We start from the raw sequence: 16,457 nt of genomic DNA, 5'->3' as shown, positions 1-16,457 counted from the left end.
ACTCAAATAAGAGAACCTGGAGAAAAAATAGGCAAGCTACCCACTGTCACCTCAGTAGCCTTGCCCCACACTTCATTTTAAGGAAAACTATCCTAACCTAGGAGGGAATCCCTAAAGGGTCAATCTAAGCTAGATGATGTAGGAGGGTGAGTTCAGTTAGCCTAGATTGATTGATACTATTAAACCAAGAAACCATTTTTTTTATTTGAAAAGTTACCCAAATAGCAAGTGCAAAGATCGTCATTTGCTTGTAGTCTTAATTCAAATTACACTGTGCAATTGAACTGGAAACATATCTGAGTTTGACCATCAAATTCCAAGTTCAAACCATGAGCTTGTCAAATGATAAAGGTGGTTGTGACCCTAGAAGCACAACTAGATAAGCAATTCAAGAGATGTCAACTGTGATAGATGGTTATTCAAATAATATCACATATGGTGTTTGTCAAGTTCAGCAAGTGTTGAACAGATATGGCCACTCACGTATAAATATCAACTCATAAAAGTAATGAATTCTGAGAGTTATTATGATTAAAAGTATGAAATTGAATATGTACAATAGTATTTTCAGGAAATTTAGGGCCCAGATTGTAATGTCCTGTTTATTATTTTTGGCAAAATTACTAGGAATTTTTATGGCACAATTATTTCTCGAATTCTATCCAAAACACCATACAAATATGCAGAATTTAATACTATATACGATGCCAGCAAATAAATCAAATTTGCAATAAAACATAAAAAACAAATGAAAATGTTGAGGAAACAAACTCAGCTTTATTATATTAACTAGAATAAGTTTTTACATGCCAATATAAACTGGAAGATAGCTGAGATATAATAAATGCGGCCTCCAAAATTGCAACTGGAAATGACACCCAAATTGGAGATCTATGTGATCCCCACTCCAATCCACACATCTGCTTCACAAAGTGTAACTAAAACCAAAATGTGCTTCAGTGAATTCTAAATGAATTCACCAAGGGATGAGATGGGTTTCCATCCAATCTCACCAAAGTACCCAAGAGTTTTCGTCTTGAGGTTGACTGAAGCTATGAACCACATTCTCCAAACCTCACCAACAGAAAATATCACAAATCAAAGATGTCGCAAATGACTTTTTCCTTCTATTTTTAAAGATTGGATAGATCTCTCTCCAGTCTTCGAGAAGCAGTTTATTTTGTCATTTTATTCCCACTCTAGAAGCTTCTCTCATTTTCTTTATTAAAATGACTTTTATTTTTATTTTATTTAAGTCATTTTTCCCTTTTTGGCCTTTTTCTCAATTAAGCACTTTTTCCCTTTTTTATTTAGTAAGTGACCAAGTAAAATCACTTTTAATCCTAGGAAATGATTATTTGGCCACCATACTTTTTCCGGCCACTAGAAGCCACTTCACACCATCCCATTAGGTAGATTTCTTCATTCTGGTTCCAATGAGCTGTTATACTAAGGTGTTTTTCTAGATAATTTGCTCCAAATGACACATTTAGTATTTTCTAATTAAAGCATGCTAATAATAATTCCAATTTACGGGAATCTTTTGAATGCCTCGAAACCAAGAACAAACTATTCATAATTGACCCTGATGATGAAATACAATGAGCGAACCCCATCAGGCCTCATAAAGCCTACCAAAACCCCTTTGAGCCCACTAATGTCGTAATATCGCTCCTGTGATCTGGTTGTTGTAAACCCTAGAAATCCATCCTATCCACATCATAAGGAAAAATGAAATACATAGATAATTTGAACCATTCAACGTACCAATATTTCCATGCATTACTTCAACTAGGACCAACCTATCATCATTCTTCATAATCTTACAAACCACCTACACTTCTCAGTTCTATTCTAAAAATTGTAAAGTTTTGTGCAGAAACTTTTCACCCATATAAAGAACTCCTCACGTTTTTCATTTCGCACTTCTACATATAGTTTTTCTCTTATTACTCTTATCCATTTTTCATTAGTTTATGAGAGATATTCCATAACTTTTTCTACGTAATCTATTGCTCCGTACACTCCTGCACACTCCTATCCTTCTGCACTTCCTATCCTCTTGCATTGCACATTTATCTGCACTCTTGCCTTTTCTCACATACAATAGTTCTGCACTATGATATCATATAATCTTATAAAAATTCTCTCCACTTACAAGCCATACTTACTGAAATTCACCAAAATACTCATTTTTCTCCTTTCAAGATTAATTCAATGTTCATTTAAGGAATCACGATCCTTAATGTAAAATGGTGGTGACATAGTGTTGTGTGAATGATATCTTCCATCATGCCATGAAAGACATGCCCTTGGTTATTAACTCTCAATTATGATATTGCATATCTTGATGAAGGTGATAAGTGATGAAGGTATGTATTAGTAAATGTTACCCATAAACTGACCTTTTAAATAGTTAATAGCTCTATAATATGTAATGTCCCTTTTTCGAATGTTCACTATTACCCACTACCAGTTGGTGACACCCATAGGAGAATGCTTCTCCTAGATTTGTCTTCAGCTAACAACCAACAACCCCTTGCAGCCACTACATAGCTCGATGTGCCACCATTCTCCGCCACCTAAGCCAGCCATTATGTGCCCTCGCCTATTGGTTATTATTGTATGTTTGAAGGTGGGCCTTCCATTGATGTGTTAGTTTTTGTAGCATCAAATTTGTTCTAGCCATGAAATTTTGTGGAGAGGCTAGAATACGTGAGATCTCCAAAACCCAGAAATTATTTCTGGAAATTCCGACTAAAAGTGTCTCAATTAGATTATTAACCGTTTTTAAAATATTTCCTAAGTCTAAACTTAGGGAATATGGTTAATTAATCAATGTTAATTGAGATAAGGCGTGAATCATCAAGAAACTCACATGGATTGACCCAAAAATTATCCTAGCAATTGATTAAGTTTTGATCTTGGACGTTGGTGCTCCAATAGTGGATTATAAAAGAAAGTTGATGTGGTGATGGAGATCATCACAGTGCAAATACTCAATTGCCCAGGCAATTCAATTTTCTCAGTAGCAGCATCTCAACAGAGAAGATAGAGCCAGAGGGTGAGTAGCAGAAGAGCAGCAACACTCTGGGAGAAAGTTTTCAGTTCCTAGAAGAGTCGAAGGAAGGAAGGTTGAAATCCTCAGAGGGCCAATGTAGGGACTACACAGAGGTTGACGCAGGCATCTCACGTAGAGGTTGGGGAAGCTATTTCGGAGGCAGAAAATAGTTGGGAGGTGAGAGAAAATTCTCACAATATTTTTGCCAGTGTTTTTTTTAGATTAGATTGCCAGTTGGGCATCTAAATTATTGTACTCAGATTTGTTGTTGAACATTAATAATAAAACCCTCATCTGCTGCACCAGTTTTACCAAGTTGGGTTTTCCGGTGACAACTATCCAAAAATAAATGTGTCAATTTCATTGTGTGTGTGCTATAATTTCTTTGTTTCCAGTATTTTATTTTCGTAGTATTTGTATGGTGAAAATTGCAGTTGTGATTTTATTTGTTATTTTGTCGTAGTAAATAAACTGCAGAATAATTTCTGAGTTAGAAGAATAATCTCCAGTGGCTGCAATAGATAGAATTTTCACATGGTATTAGAGCTTAATTGATCATCCAGGAAGCTCAGAAGCAAAAAAAGGAATTTCACTATTCAAAGGGAGCAACAGATCCAAAATTCCCAGAGAGACCATGTAGAGCCTAGAACAGGCAGTTTGAGTCGCTAGGGCAGTAGTTCAATTTTTCAGTTGAGAGGAGACAGGAAAATCGAATTGGCTAGTTAGCGATTCCAACAGTTATAGGGAGTAGTTGCAGCTCAGATTTTTCGCTGAGCAGAATACTGGTTGGACACAAAAAAGTTTTGTTGCGGGCTGTAGAATCCGCGTTGGGAGAAAAAGAGAAATAGCACACTAAATTTTTTCCAGTTTAGCCATGGACAAAACTAACATTCAGGAGACTTCAGATTTGTCTTCTCGATTGGAAGACGAATTTGCTTGCTTAGCAGGATCAACTTCACAGGGAGTCGGGTACATAGACAGTGGAGCTTCAGCTCCCCTGACAGGGGTTAATAAATATTTCTCTAGCTACAAAGAAGAGCCGATGGATTTCTAGATTACTATGGGAAACATAACGAAATGTACTCCAGCAAGGAGAAGTACCATAGGTTTTTATGGGGAGTCAGGAGAAAGCACCAGTGCTTCAGTTGTATTGCATGTGCCAGGATTGGGTATGAACCTGATTTCAATATCCCAGTTACAAGATAAAGGGTACAATGTTCACTTTGTAGGGAGGAAAGTGTATGTCAAGCACCTAAGCTGGAAGAAGTAAGACAGATTGGAGTTCGAAGTAACAGGCTGTACCGATTACAAATCGATTCTCCAATGGCACTAATAGGCAGGAACAATAGCAGTGGGAAGGAGTTGAATGAATTATGGCACAGAAGAATGGGACATCTACATCATGGAGCACTCAGGATGCTCAAGGAAACCGTAACAAGGGTTCCTGAACTAGGGACTAAACACGATGATGTGTGCAGAGGATGCGTACTTGGAAAGTATGCTAAGGCGGCATTTCCAAGGAGTGACAACAGAGTTGATGGCGTGTTAGGACTTATACACTCAGATATTTGTGGCTTGATGTTCACTAGAGCTCTCAGCGGTGCTGAATATTTCATCACCTTTATTGATGATCATTCCAAGAAAACCTGGATCTACTTCTTGAAGACCAAGGATGGGGTCTTTGATCGTTTCAGAGAGTTTAAAGCTCTCATGGAGAATGCGAGAGGGGAAATATCAAGGTACTTTGCTTAGATAATGGTGGAGAATATATTGATAAAAGCTTCACAAATTTTGTGCAAAGGAAGGCATCAAAAGAGAATGGACAACTCCATATAATCCACAGCAAAATGGTGTAGCGGAGCGGAAAAACATAACCATTGTTGGAGCTGCAAAGGCTATGTTTTATGACCAGGATCTACCCAAATTTATGTGGGTAGAAGCATGTAACACAACAGTGTATATTCAACGCTGAACTCCTCATAGAGCATTAGGGAAGAAAACTCCAGAAGGAGTCTTCACAGGGAAGAACCATGAAGTCACCCACCTTAGAATTTTTGGTGGCATTGCTTATTGTCACGTGCCAAATGATAAAAGGAACAAACTGGATCAGACTGCAGAGAAGGGGTTTTTCGTTGGGTAGAACGAATCCTCGAAGGCATTAAGAATCTACATTCCTAGCAGTAGGAAGATGGTAGTAAGACAAGACATGAAGTTCATGGAGGACCGAGCTTTCAGGAGGTCTCGAGAGATGTCGGCTAGTGATCAAAATCAGTCAGCAGAAGCTCCTTTAGTCCAGCAACAGGGGCAGCCACAACAGCAGCCAGTGGGACAAGTAGGAGGACAGTCACAAGGGTCAAGTATGTTGATATTGGGTAGCATCAAATGTGATCTAGCTCCGAAATTTTGTGGAGGGGCTAATATTCATGAGATCTCCAAGACCCAGAAATCATATGGATCAAGTCTAAACTTAAGCCGTTAATTTAATGGGGTTCCTAAGTCTAAACTTAGAAAAATAAAAATATTAATGGGTATTAATAAAGATATGGGTAAGAAGCTTCTACGAGACGAGGATCAAGTCTGTTTTAATCTTAGCCGTTAATTAAGGAATTAATCTCGACCGTTGATTCATCAACAGGAAAAGTATAAGAGAAGACTTGAGAGTCATTTGGAGATACACCGGGCAAATACTCAGTAACCTGAGGGAAATCGATTCTCAAGGAGAAGAAGTTCGATTTCAGAGGGAGAGTAGCAGGGTGAAGGAAGAAGAGGGTATCAGCATCAATCAAAGATTGAGGAAGAGGTGACGCAGAGCATCTGAGAGACAACGCAGAGGGAAGATCAGTGAGACAGTGCAACTGGAGACGCAGTCCTCACGCAGGCTGACACAAAAGTGACACAGAGGAGGGTAGAGGGTCTCCAGGGTGTCAGAACTTCTCCAAGAGGAGGAGAAAAATTGTCTCAAGTGTTTTCTCTCAAAAGTGTCTCAGTATTTTGTAGAATATTTCTTTGTAAAGAGATTGTTGCTGAAGATTAATAAATAAACCCTCATCTGCTGCACCGATTTTCCCGCATTGGGTTTTTTCGGGGACAATTGTCCAAAAATAACTGTGTTGATGTGATTGATTCTTGTGCTTGTATATCACTGTTATTTTCTCTATGCTATTATGTGATAACTGCAGTATAATTTATTTTAATGTTTACTGAAGGGTTTTGTAAATAACTTATTGTGGAAAATAAGTAGGATAAATAAATCAGTTACTACAGTAGAATTTCGTGTTAGAAATTTTCACAAAGTACAGTGACCAGTACCAGTGATTCCTCAAGAGCAGGAAACCCGGGTAGTTCTCAATAGATGGAGCAACAGAGACAGGATGAGGAGCTGGAAAAACCTCCCATGACTAGTGGTCAAGCCAGCAGAGAGGTTCATCAGACATTAAGGGATGAAAAGGAGTTTATTGGGACTCCTAAGACAAGCAAGAGATAGTGCAGACAGCCTGACAGATACCAAGCATTGGTAGCTCACGTTACAAAACTTTCCAACTTTCAGGAGGCCACACAACATCAGGTGTGGATAGATGCCATGGTAAAAGAGTATAGCTCTATCAAAACGAATGATGTTTGGGAGGTAGTGTCCAGGCCAAAAGACAGATCAGTTGTAGGTTTGAGATGGATCTACAAGATCAAATATACAGTAGACAACAATGTGGAAAAGTGCAAGGCTAGGTTCATGGAAAAGGGTATGCACAAAAGGAAGGGATAGATTATGAGGAAACCTTTGCTCCAGTTTCCAGATACACTTCCATCTGATCAATTATATCTCTAGCATCTCAGATGGGATAGCAGATTCACCAAATGGGCGTCAATACAGCCTTCTTGAATGGAGTGATATAGGAGGAAGTGTACATAGAACAGCCAGAGGGCTTGTGTGTAAATTGAAGAAGGCTCAAGCAAGCTCCCAAGGCATGGTATGGTAGAATTGACACCTACTTGCAGCAGATGGGGTTTTTCAAGAGTGACACAGATCCCAACCTTTATTATTTGATGGTAGAGGATGAACCCCTCATTCTAGTTTTGTATGTGGATGATCTACTTTTGACAAGATCATAAGGGCTCATAAAGGATTGCAAGAAGAAATTGGCAGCAAAATTTGACATGAAGGATTTGGGGTTGATGCATTATTTCATAGGATTGGAGGTGTGGTAGAAGGATGGGGAGATCTTCCTTGGGCAAGGAAGATACGCTACAGATATTCTGAAGAGGTTCAAAATGCAGGATTGCAGACACATGTCTACAGCCATGATTATCAACTGGAAGAAGATAGATGCATTAGATGACAAGGATGTCAACCCCACCTTGTATAGACAGCTCATTGTGTCTCTCATGTATTTGATGAACACTAGGCCAGATATTTGCTTCACAATCAATACCCTTAGTCAGTTCATGATGAAACTCGAAAGGATACATCAGGCAACAACGAGGCATATTCTGAGGTACATATGAGGCACAATCGAGTATGGGTTGAAATATACTCAAGAGGATGACGTCAGACTTTGTGAGTACACAGATGCAAATTGGGTTGGCAGTTCAATGGACAGGAAAATTACCTCTGGGTATTGCTTTAGTGTTGGATTAGGGATGGTTTCTTGGTGTAGCAGGAAGCAGAAGTCAGTAGCATTGAGCTCTGCAGAAGCAGAGTATATGGCAACTAGCACAGCTACGTGCGAAGCTATATGGCTTCGAAAGCTGCTAGCAAGATTGTTCAGGCATAGGATGGAGGCAATCAGTGTCTATTGGGATAATTAGAGTTGCATAAATCTCTCTGAGAATCCAGTGTTTAATGACAGGTCAAAACACATCAATATTTGGTGTCACTTCATCAGAGATTGTGTACAGCGAGGAGCAGTCTAGTTATAACATGTTCCCACAGAAGAGCAAGTTGCATATATACTCACGAAAGCTCTAGGGAGAGCTAAGTTCATCTATTTCAGAGAACAGATGGACATGGTGGAGAACCCATTTCAATAGCAAGGACAAGCTATTTTGGATGTTGCAGATGTTACAGTTGCAGCAATAATAGATGAAGAGGGCGTTGCAGTGCAAAATGTAGTGTTGGCAGCACTTTTGTAGAGTCAGCAACAACACAAATGCAGCGTATATCAGAGTTGCGTAGTGGTTGATGGGTAGCAACAACCAGACATCAACGACATGATAGAAGATGATGCAGAGACAAGATGTTGCTACATTGGGTAGCAACGCTAGAACACATTCCTCGCTAAGAGGGAGTGTTAGTTTTTGTAGAATTGTATGTGTTCTAGCCACAAAATTTTGTGGAGAGGCTGGAATACATGAGATCTCCAAAACCCAGAAATCGTTTCTGGAAATTCTGCATAGAAGTGTCTCAATTAGATTATTAACCATTTTTTAAATATTTTGTAAGTCTAAAATTAGGGAATATGGTAAATTAATCAGTATTAATTGAGATAAGGTGTGAATCACCTAGAAACTCACATGGATCAACCCAGAAATGTTCCTAGCCATTCATTAAGTTTTAATCTTGGCCGTTGGTGCTCCAATAGTGGATTATGAAATAAATTCGATGTAGTGATGGAGATCATCCCAGTGTAGATACTCAGTTGCCTAGGCAATTCGATTTTCTCAGTAGCAGCAGCTCAACAGAGAAGATAGAGCTAGAGGGTGAGTAGTAGGTGGAGCAAGAGAGCAGTAGCATTCCGGGATAAAGTTTTCAATTCCCAGAAGAGTCGAAGGAAGAAAGGCCGAAATCTTCAGAGGGCCAGTGTAGGGACTACGCAGAGGCTGACGCATGCATCTCACATAGAGGTTGGGGAAGCTATTTTGGAGGCAGAAAATAGTTGTGGGGTGAGAGAAAATTCTCACAATATTTTTTCCAGTGTTTTTTTAGATTAGATTGCCAGCTAGGCATGTAAATTATTGTACTCAAATTTGTTACTGAACATTAATAATAAAATCCTCATCTACTGCACTGGTTTTCCCAAGTTGCGTTTTTCCAAGGACAATTGTCCAAAAATAACTGTGTCAATTTTATTGTGTGTGTGCTAGAATTTCTCAGTTTCCAGTATTTTATTTTCCGCAGTATTTGTATGGTGAAAATTGCAGCTGTGATTTTATTCATTATTTGCCATAGTAAATAAACTGCAGAATTAATTTCTACATTAGAAGAATAATCTCCAGTGGCGCAGTAGATAGAATTTTCACACCTTGATGGTATGCCTTTTCATTATGTAATTGGGTATCTCTTCTTACTTATCATGGACACATATGGACATGGATTAGTGGGGGATTCGACAAAAAGATTCAAAGAACGGGATTGGTCTGCACTCTTGTTCCCTTGTCCAATTTGGTGGTTAGTCTTGTATCCTAGTCCCATGGGATCTCCTTTATTGGCTACTAGCTTTAGGAGTGACACTACATGGGAAACCCTGATTTTGGTTGCATGGTCCCGCTTCCCGACACTACATGCATCACTCCTCTCTGCTCATTATAACCCCTTTTCACATATTTCCCATCTGGGTCCACATTTTTCCAATGGGTCCACAAGGAGTTCGACTTCCCTCCCCTTGTCCACACTTTGGGTAAGACCTGAAATGATCCCCGGAGGTCGATGCAACGAAAAAAAAAGTTAAAAGCATAATTTGGCCACATACAATAGTAAATGTACCATAAAATGCAAAAGATGGTCGGGACATAAAAATTTAGCACGTGGACAAAAGAAAAGTGTGAGATCTACCCCTTATCATGGCCATCACCCTGGTTCCTAGGGCCCTTGTATGAGCTCCCTACATCATTATGGAACCCATGATTGTCTCGACCCCTGGTGGGTGATGAACTCCCCAACCTTAAGGGGAGTATTCACTACTTTATCATTAACATCATGCTCTCATTCCTTGGAGCCCCGAGCAATTATAAGAAGAAAAATTAATAAAAGGAAAAAGGCATATGAAGAAAGGTGGAAAAACAAAGGCCGAGGTAACTCATGTACCACGATTTCTCCCTCTTAGATCTATACATTTATGCGTGCTCTTCCTACATTATAGCTACCTTTATAAAATGGCATGTGGCTTGGAGCCTTCCCCTGCTACCCCACTCTGTTTCGCCATTATTTCACATGATAACTTCCATTTGATAGATGTACCATGGACCTGTCACTCCCTTGGGGGTTGAGACCACTTAATAAGGTTCTTTATTAACCTCCTTCTTGAGCCTGGCGACACCTGTACATTCTAAAGCCCATTATGGAAGGGAATGCCACTATGAAGTGTCCACTTGTACCCTTAATTTGCAAGCTTATTTACTCGATTGCACTAATGAACTGTTATACTAGAAGGTGACGAGACACATTGGATCTTATACAGAAGTGCAGGTGGGTCTTCGCCTAGGGTTTGGCCTCTCTATATGGGATCCAAGCCCTCTAGAGTGTCATGGTGCCACTTGTAGTGTGAGTGGTTAGAGCCATGGCTTCCTCCACAGCAGAATATAGATTACCACACCATGGGATCCTTTAACACCACATTTGTCTTGCTCGTGCTCCACTCATACAAAGATGATGATGCACTTGGACCACATTGCCCAGTTGGCTACATACTTGCACCAGACACTTGGCATATGATCCAAGGCCCATATGGGGTTTTCTCTCACCTAGGGAGACATGACAAGGCTTGTATCATTGTTCTAGCCCTTACAGATGAAGTATTGACAAGTTGATCCAGTTGAAGACCCATGAGACCACTCACTGTGCCCCCACAGCCACTTGGGAGCACCACAGATGTTTTGCTTGGAAATCAAGGGGCCATACCCACGGTCATCATCTTGAGAGCACTCCTCTTCGATTTGGCATATGGAGGACTTGTCTAGGCCTTCCAACAACCCATTTACACTATTGTTCTATCATTTCGACCCTCCTGAGAGGTTTGTCATTCATCTTTGGAGCTATTTGGTGGACTTGTCACCAATAGATTTATTATTTGGTACATTAGGCTAATATTAGGGGCTTTGTTAGTTCATATTTCGATATCACATGACATGTATAAATAGAGGAGGCCTAGCCTCACTCTAACCATCATCATTTGGATTTCGACTTCTCTTTTTGAGTATTTCAAACTTGCACTTTTGGATGAGTTTTTGGAGGATAAATGCACTTTGATGTTTAGAATATTTTTGCACTATTTTCTTGAAGATTCTTTGACATGTTGTGAATGGATGGATATACTCTTATTGTCTTGTAAATATTTTGATGCTATATTTTTCATGTGTTAAATGTCTAATGTATGGAATCTCATTTCTATATCCTGATTGTGTCCTAAATTAATGCGAATTTTGTGACAAGCACTAGGCTTGTGAAAGTACTGCATGTGTTATTCGTAGATAATAAGAACGAATGTTCCTAGAGAGATATTATGCATATGGTCTTCTTGAAACTCCATCATAACATTGTCAACAAGTATAAACGTCAAAGGTAGCCATCAAGCCTTCTTGTTATGGTTTGTAAAGTTGCAATAGGCCTCCTCAAGATAGTGAAGGTTGAAGAACAAGGTTCCTTTGAATCCAATTCTCCAAAAAGGACTACGCACTAGTCTTAATCCAAGGTGATCACCCTAAAATTGTTTCTCTTCACCCCTTTTTTTGGATTCTACCTTAACCCTAGAAGCTCCCTCTAAAATACATTAGAGTGAGCTTCTTTTTGAGCGAGTTGGCAAGAAACTGCGGTAGTGAGTCTCCTATAAGCCCTTAATCTTTGAGGCCAATCCCGTGGTTCGATTGGGAGATATACCAAGCCCTAGCTATAAGACCGAATTTGTCTAGGTTCCTTCTAGGTAGTGTTGATTTGGGGTAGCATCAGATATGCTCTAGCCATGAAAATTGGTGGAGAGGCTAAAGCACATGAGTTCTCCAAGACCCATAAAGGGTTTGGACAGTGCTAACCAGTTTGGGAGATATTAAAATAATTAATATTTTTAATGGAGTTCCTAAGTCTTAACTTAGGAAAATAAAATATTAATGGGTATTAATATAAAGCTGGGTTAGAATGGTCCAAAAGTCATGGATCAAGCCAAATCTAATCTTAGCTATAGATTAGAGATTTAACCTTAGCCGTTGATGGACCAACGAGAAAAGTATAAGAGGAGGCTTGAGGGTCAGTTGGATAACACACCAAGAGAGATCAAGAATTCGATTTTCTAGTGCAGGGGTTGCTGAGGAAATCGAGAGAGTGATCTGAGTTGCAACGAAGGGGCAGCGAATACATAGCAAAGAGGCAAAGTTAGTGCTAGGAGGATCAGTGCAGAGCTGGGAGAGGTCGACGCAGATCCAGCTAGAGGCTATGCAGAGGCAACCAGTGGCCATGCAGATGCCACCAGAAGCTGCATAGAGCCAGAGAGGGCCAGCGTGTGAGATGAAAAGGGTCTAGGGGCTGACACAGAGGCTCTAGAAGGTGACGCAGAGCCCAGAGAGGTTGACACAGGGCCAGAGAGGCTAACGCAGGGCCTAGAGGCAGTGCTGGGAGAATTTTGTGGGACAGACTGATATCCGGAGAGCTAGATAGGGTGACGCAGTCCCTATCAGAGTGACGCAGAGAAGCAGAAGCTGCATTGTTGCTGTGGGATCGTTCATCTAGTGATTTAGCCGGAATATCTATCTCCGACTGAGAGGTACTAGTGCTGAGGGCATTCTCTGTTGGGTGAGCCATTTTTGGCACCCAGGTTGTATTTTGAAACTGCATAATAATAAAACCCTCTGAATAGTTGCACCGTATTCCTACACTGGGTTTTTCCGGGGACATTAGTCCAAAAACAACAGTGTCACTTGTGTGCTTGTTTACTTTCAGTTGATTATCTATATTTGTTGATACTGTACTTATATTTGTTTTCAGTATTTACATGGTAAATAACTTGTTAAGTTATTGAACAAGTAGGAAGAAATAAATCAGATAGTACAGGAAGAATTTCTAACAGGTTAAACTTATAAATTACAACATGGTATCAAAGCATGGTTGCAGATCACAGGATAACTGAAGGCATCAACCAAGCAGAGCAGTAGCAGCAGAAACAGTTGTCTCGAGTGACAGAAGTTGTTCCTAGCAGAAAGCAGCAAGGAAGGAGTGACGTAGAGAGCCAGCATCATTAGTTCAAGCCAGGAGGAGGATTAGCGCAGAGGCAGAGAGGAGCAAATTTGACCTACGCAGTGCCTGGTCATCTTTCTCAGTCAGGAAGGATCAACGTTGTGGCCAAGCAGTGCAGATTTTTCTGGTGCCGGGATTGCGCAGAGCCTAGAGGATCAGTCTTCAAGTTTCTGAGGTATAGGAGTCTGCAGATAATTTGCGGAGCAAAGCTAGTGGGGTACTATGGTCAGAACAGTACCTAATAGGGCGAGACCAAGGAGGAGGGATTTCCAGAAAGAAAATCGAGACTCAGAGGGAATCGAACCGAGGACTTCCAGGAGGGAAGTAAAGAGACTCAGAGGAGTCAGAAGAAGAGTAGCAAGATGGCAGTGAATGGGCTGAGAGATCAAGATAGACTAGACAGAGCTTCCAACTTTGTAGTCTAGAAGGCCAGGACCTTGTCCATTCTAGACAAGTATCACATCAAGAACTTTGAAAACAATAGTGATCCTGGTTGACCCACCTGAAAATGAGAAGGATGAGGAGGCAATGGCTAAGGCAAAGTGCATCATCCTTAATGGGGCAAGGATCATGTGGTGTCGCATATTGTCGAGAAGGACATGGAAAACGAGATGTGGGAGGCCCTGAAGAAATTGTACCAGCATACTTCCATGCAGAGGAAGATGTTATTTGAAAATCAGTTGCGGTCATACCAGATGCAGAAGGGAGAGTAGATAGATGTCTTCCTCAGTGGATTGAAGGAGATCCGTGATTAGCTAACTTCCATAAGGGCCACACCAGATCAAGAACTGATGTTGAGGACTGCATTGAACGCAGTCTCAAAGGATTGGGAGGTATTTGTCCAAAGCATACTGGGCAGGTCGAGCCTTCCATATTGGGAGGAACTATGGGCGCTCTTCATCAAGAAGAGATCAGACGGGTGACCAAGGCGAAGAGTAGCGGAAAAGGTGTCAGAATCAAGGAGGAAGAAGAAGATGCGACTTTCACATCTGTGGGAAATCAGGAGAAAAGAAAGAAGAAGGACCTCTCCAAGGTCAAGTGCTTCCATTGTGGGGAACTGGGTCACTATGCGAACCAGTGTCCGAGGAAGAAGAGTAAGGGAGAGGCTTCTGACTGTAAGGCAGCGCCAGAGAAGGCGGAGAAAGAAGTCGAGGAGGATGACGATTGTGCTGAGTGCTCATGTGCCACTTAAGAAGAAGTGGGAAGACATCGATCTGTAGTCAAGAGGACTACAGGCGATGAGGGGCAGAATCCTTCAACATCGGGAGAGTCTCTAGCCCAACAGGGATGTCAGAGTTGGGAGGATCAATTACTTCCTTCTCAGTAATTGGGTTGCAGTGCAACAGTTAGCAGTGGCAGTGCTATGGGCAGCATGATGCAGCGTAAGGAGAAGGGGATGCAGTGAAGATGCAGTAGTGGCAGTGGCAGGGCCATGGGCAGCAGCACGAATGCAGAGGGAGCTACCGTACAAATGCAGCAGTGGCAGTGGCAGGGTCATGGGTTGTAGTACAGGATACAGCATTGCAGAGGATGTGAGCAGGGAGGCCTAGCATCAGCACAGGTACCGGTGCTAGATAACCAGAGTGATGCTCAGTGAGGAGTATTACTAGAGCACAATCCTCGCTAAGAGGGAGTGTTGATTTGGGGTAGCATCAGATGTTCTCTAGCCATGAAAATTGGTGGAGAGGCTAAAGCACATGAGATCTCCAAGACCCAAAAAGGGTTTGGGAAGATTTTAATCGGTTTGGGAGATATTAAAATAATTAATACTTTTAATGGAGTTCCTATGTTTAAAATAAAATATTAATGGGTATTAATATAAAACTGGGTTAGAATGGTCCAAAAGTCATGGATCAAGCCAAATCTAATCTTAATCGTTGATTAGAGATTTAATCTCGGACGTTGATGGACCAACGAGAAAAGTATAAGAGGAGGCTTGAGGGTCAGTTGGATAACACACCAAGAGAGATAAAGAATTCGATTTTCTGAGGCAGGGTTTGCTGAGGAAATCGAGTGAGTGATCTCAGTGGTAGCTAAGGGGCATCGAATAAATAGCAGAGAGGCAGAGTTAGTACTAGGAGTATCAGTGCAGAGCTGGGAGAGGTTGACGCAGAGCCAGCTAGAGGATACACAGAGGCAGTTCGTGGTCACACAGAGGCAGCCAGTGGCCACACAGAGGAAGCCAGGAGCTACGCAGAGCCAAAGAGGGCCAATGTGTGAGACGCAGAGGGTCTAGGGGCTAACGCAGAGGCTCCAAAAGTTGACGCAGAGCCCAGAGAGGCTGACGCAGGGCCAAAGAGGCTGATGTAGGGCCTAGAGGCAACGCTTGGAGAATTTCGTGGGACAGACTGAGAGCTGGAGAGATGGATAGGGTGATGCAATCCCTATCAGAGTGACGCAGAGCAGCAGAAGCTGCATTGTTGTTGTGGGATCATTCATCCGGTGATTTAGCCAGAATATATGTCTCCAACTGAGAGGTACTACTACCAAGGGCATTCTCTATTGGGTGAGCCATTTCTAGCACCCAGGTTGTATTCTGAAACTGCATAATAATAAAACCCTCTAAATAGCTGCACCATTTTCCTGCATTGGGTTTTTCCAGGGACATTAGTCCAAAAACAACAGTGTCACTTGTGTGCTTGTTTACTTTCAGTTGATGATCTGTATGTGTTGATACTGTACTTGTATTTATTTTCAGTTTTCTCCTCTTGAATTTATTGATTTGTTTTCTCCTCTCTACCTCTGCGCTGATCCTCCTCCTGGCTCTAATTGAAAATAAATACAAGTACAATATCAACACATACAGATCATCAACTGAAAGTAAACAAGCACACAAGTGACACCGTTGTTTTTGGACTAATGTCCCCAAAAAAACCCAATGCGGGAAAACCGGTGCAGCGATTCAGAGGGTTTATTATTATGCAGTTTCATAATACAACCTGGGTGCTTGTTTACTTTCAGTTGATGATCTGTGTGTTGATACTGTACTTGTATTTATTTTCAGTATTTACCTGGTAAATAACTTGTTAAGTAATTGAACAAGTAGGAAGAAATAAATCAGATAGTACAGGAAGAATTTCTAACGGGTTAAACTTAGAAATTCCAACAGATAGCATTGTATTTCAAAACTCGTTGGGAGTTAATCTCTCCTGGACCCTCATCATCCATGCTTGACCCAGGTATCCCGTTGCCCTTGAAATTTACAAACCTTAGGCCTTGCTTGGATCCCATTAGGTCTCTCTT

General features: G+C 41.0%; 1 protein-coding gene across 9 annotated transcripts in view; it reads right to left on the bottom strand.

Moving 5' to 3' along the window:
* LOC149241467 (calcium-transporting ATPase 5, plasma membrane-type-like) overlaps positions 1-16,457 on the bottom strand; it is a 375,751-nt gene that overhangs the window by 111,474 nt on the left and 247,820 nt on the right. The window lies entirely within an intron of this gene.

Source organism: Pinus tabuliformis, chromosome 8 (assembly GCF_031772625.1).
Source record: "Pinus tabuliformis cultivar Carrire ecotype Pingquan chromosome 8, CPIR1, whole genome shotgun sequence".
Classification (NCBI taxonomy): domain Eukaryota; kingdom Viridiplantae; phylum Streptophyta; class Pinopsida; order Pinales; family Pinaceae; genus Pinus; species Pinus tabuliformis.
This window is presented reverse-complemented; position numbering and strand designations above follow the sequence as displayed.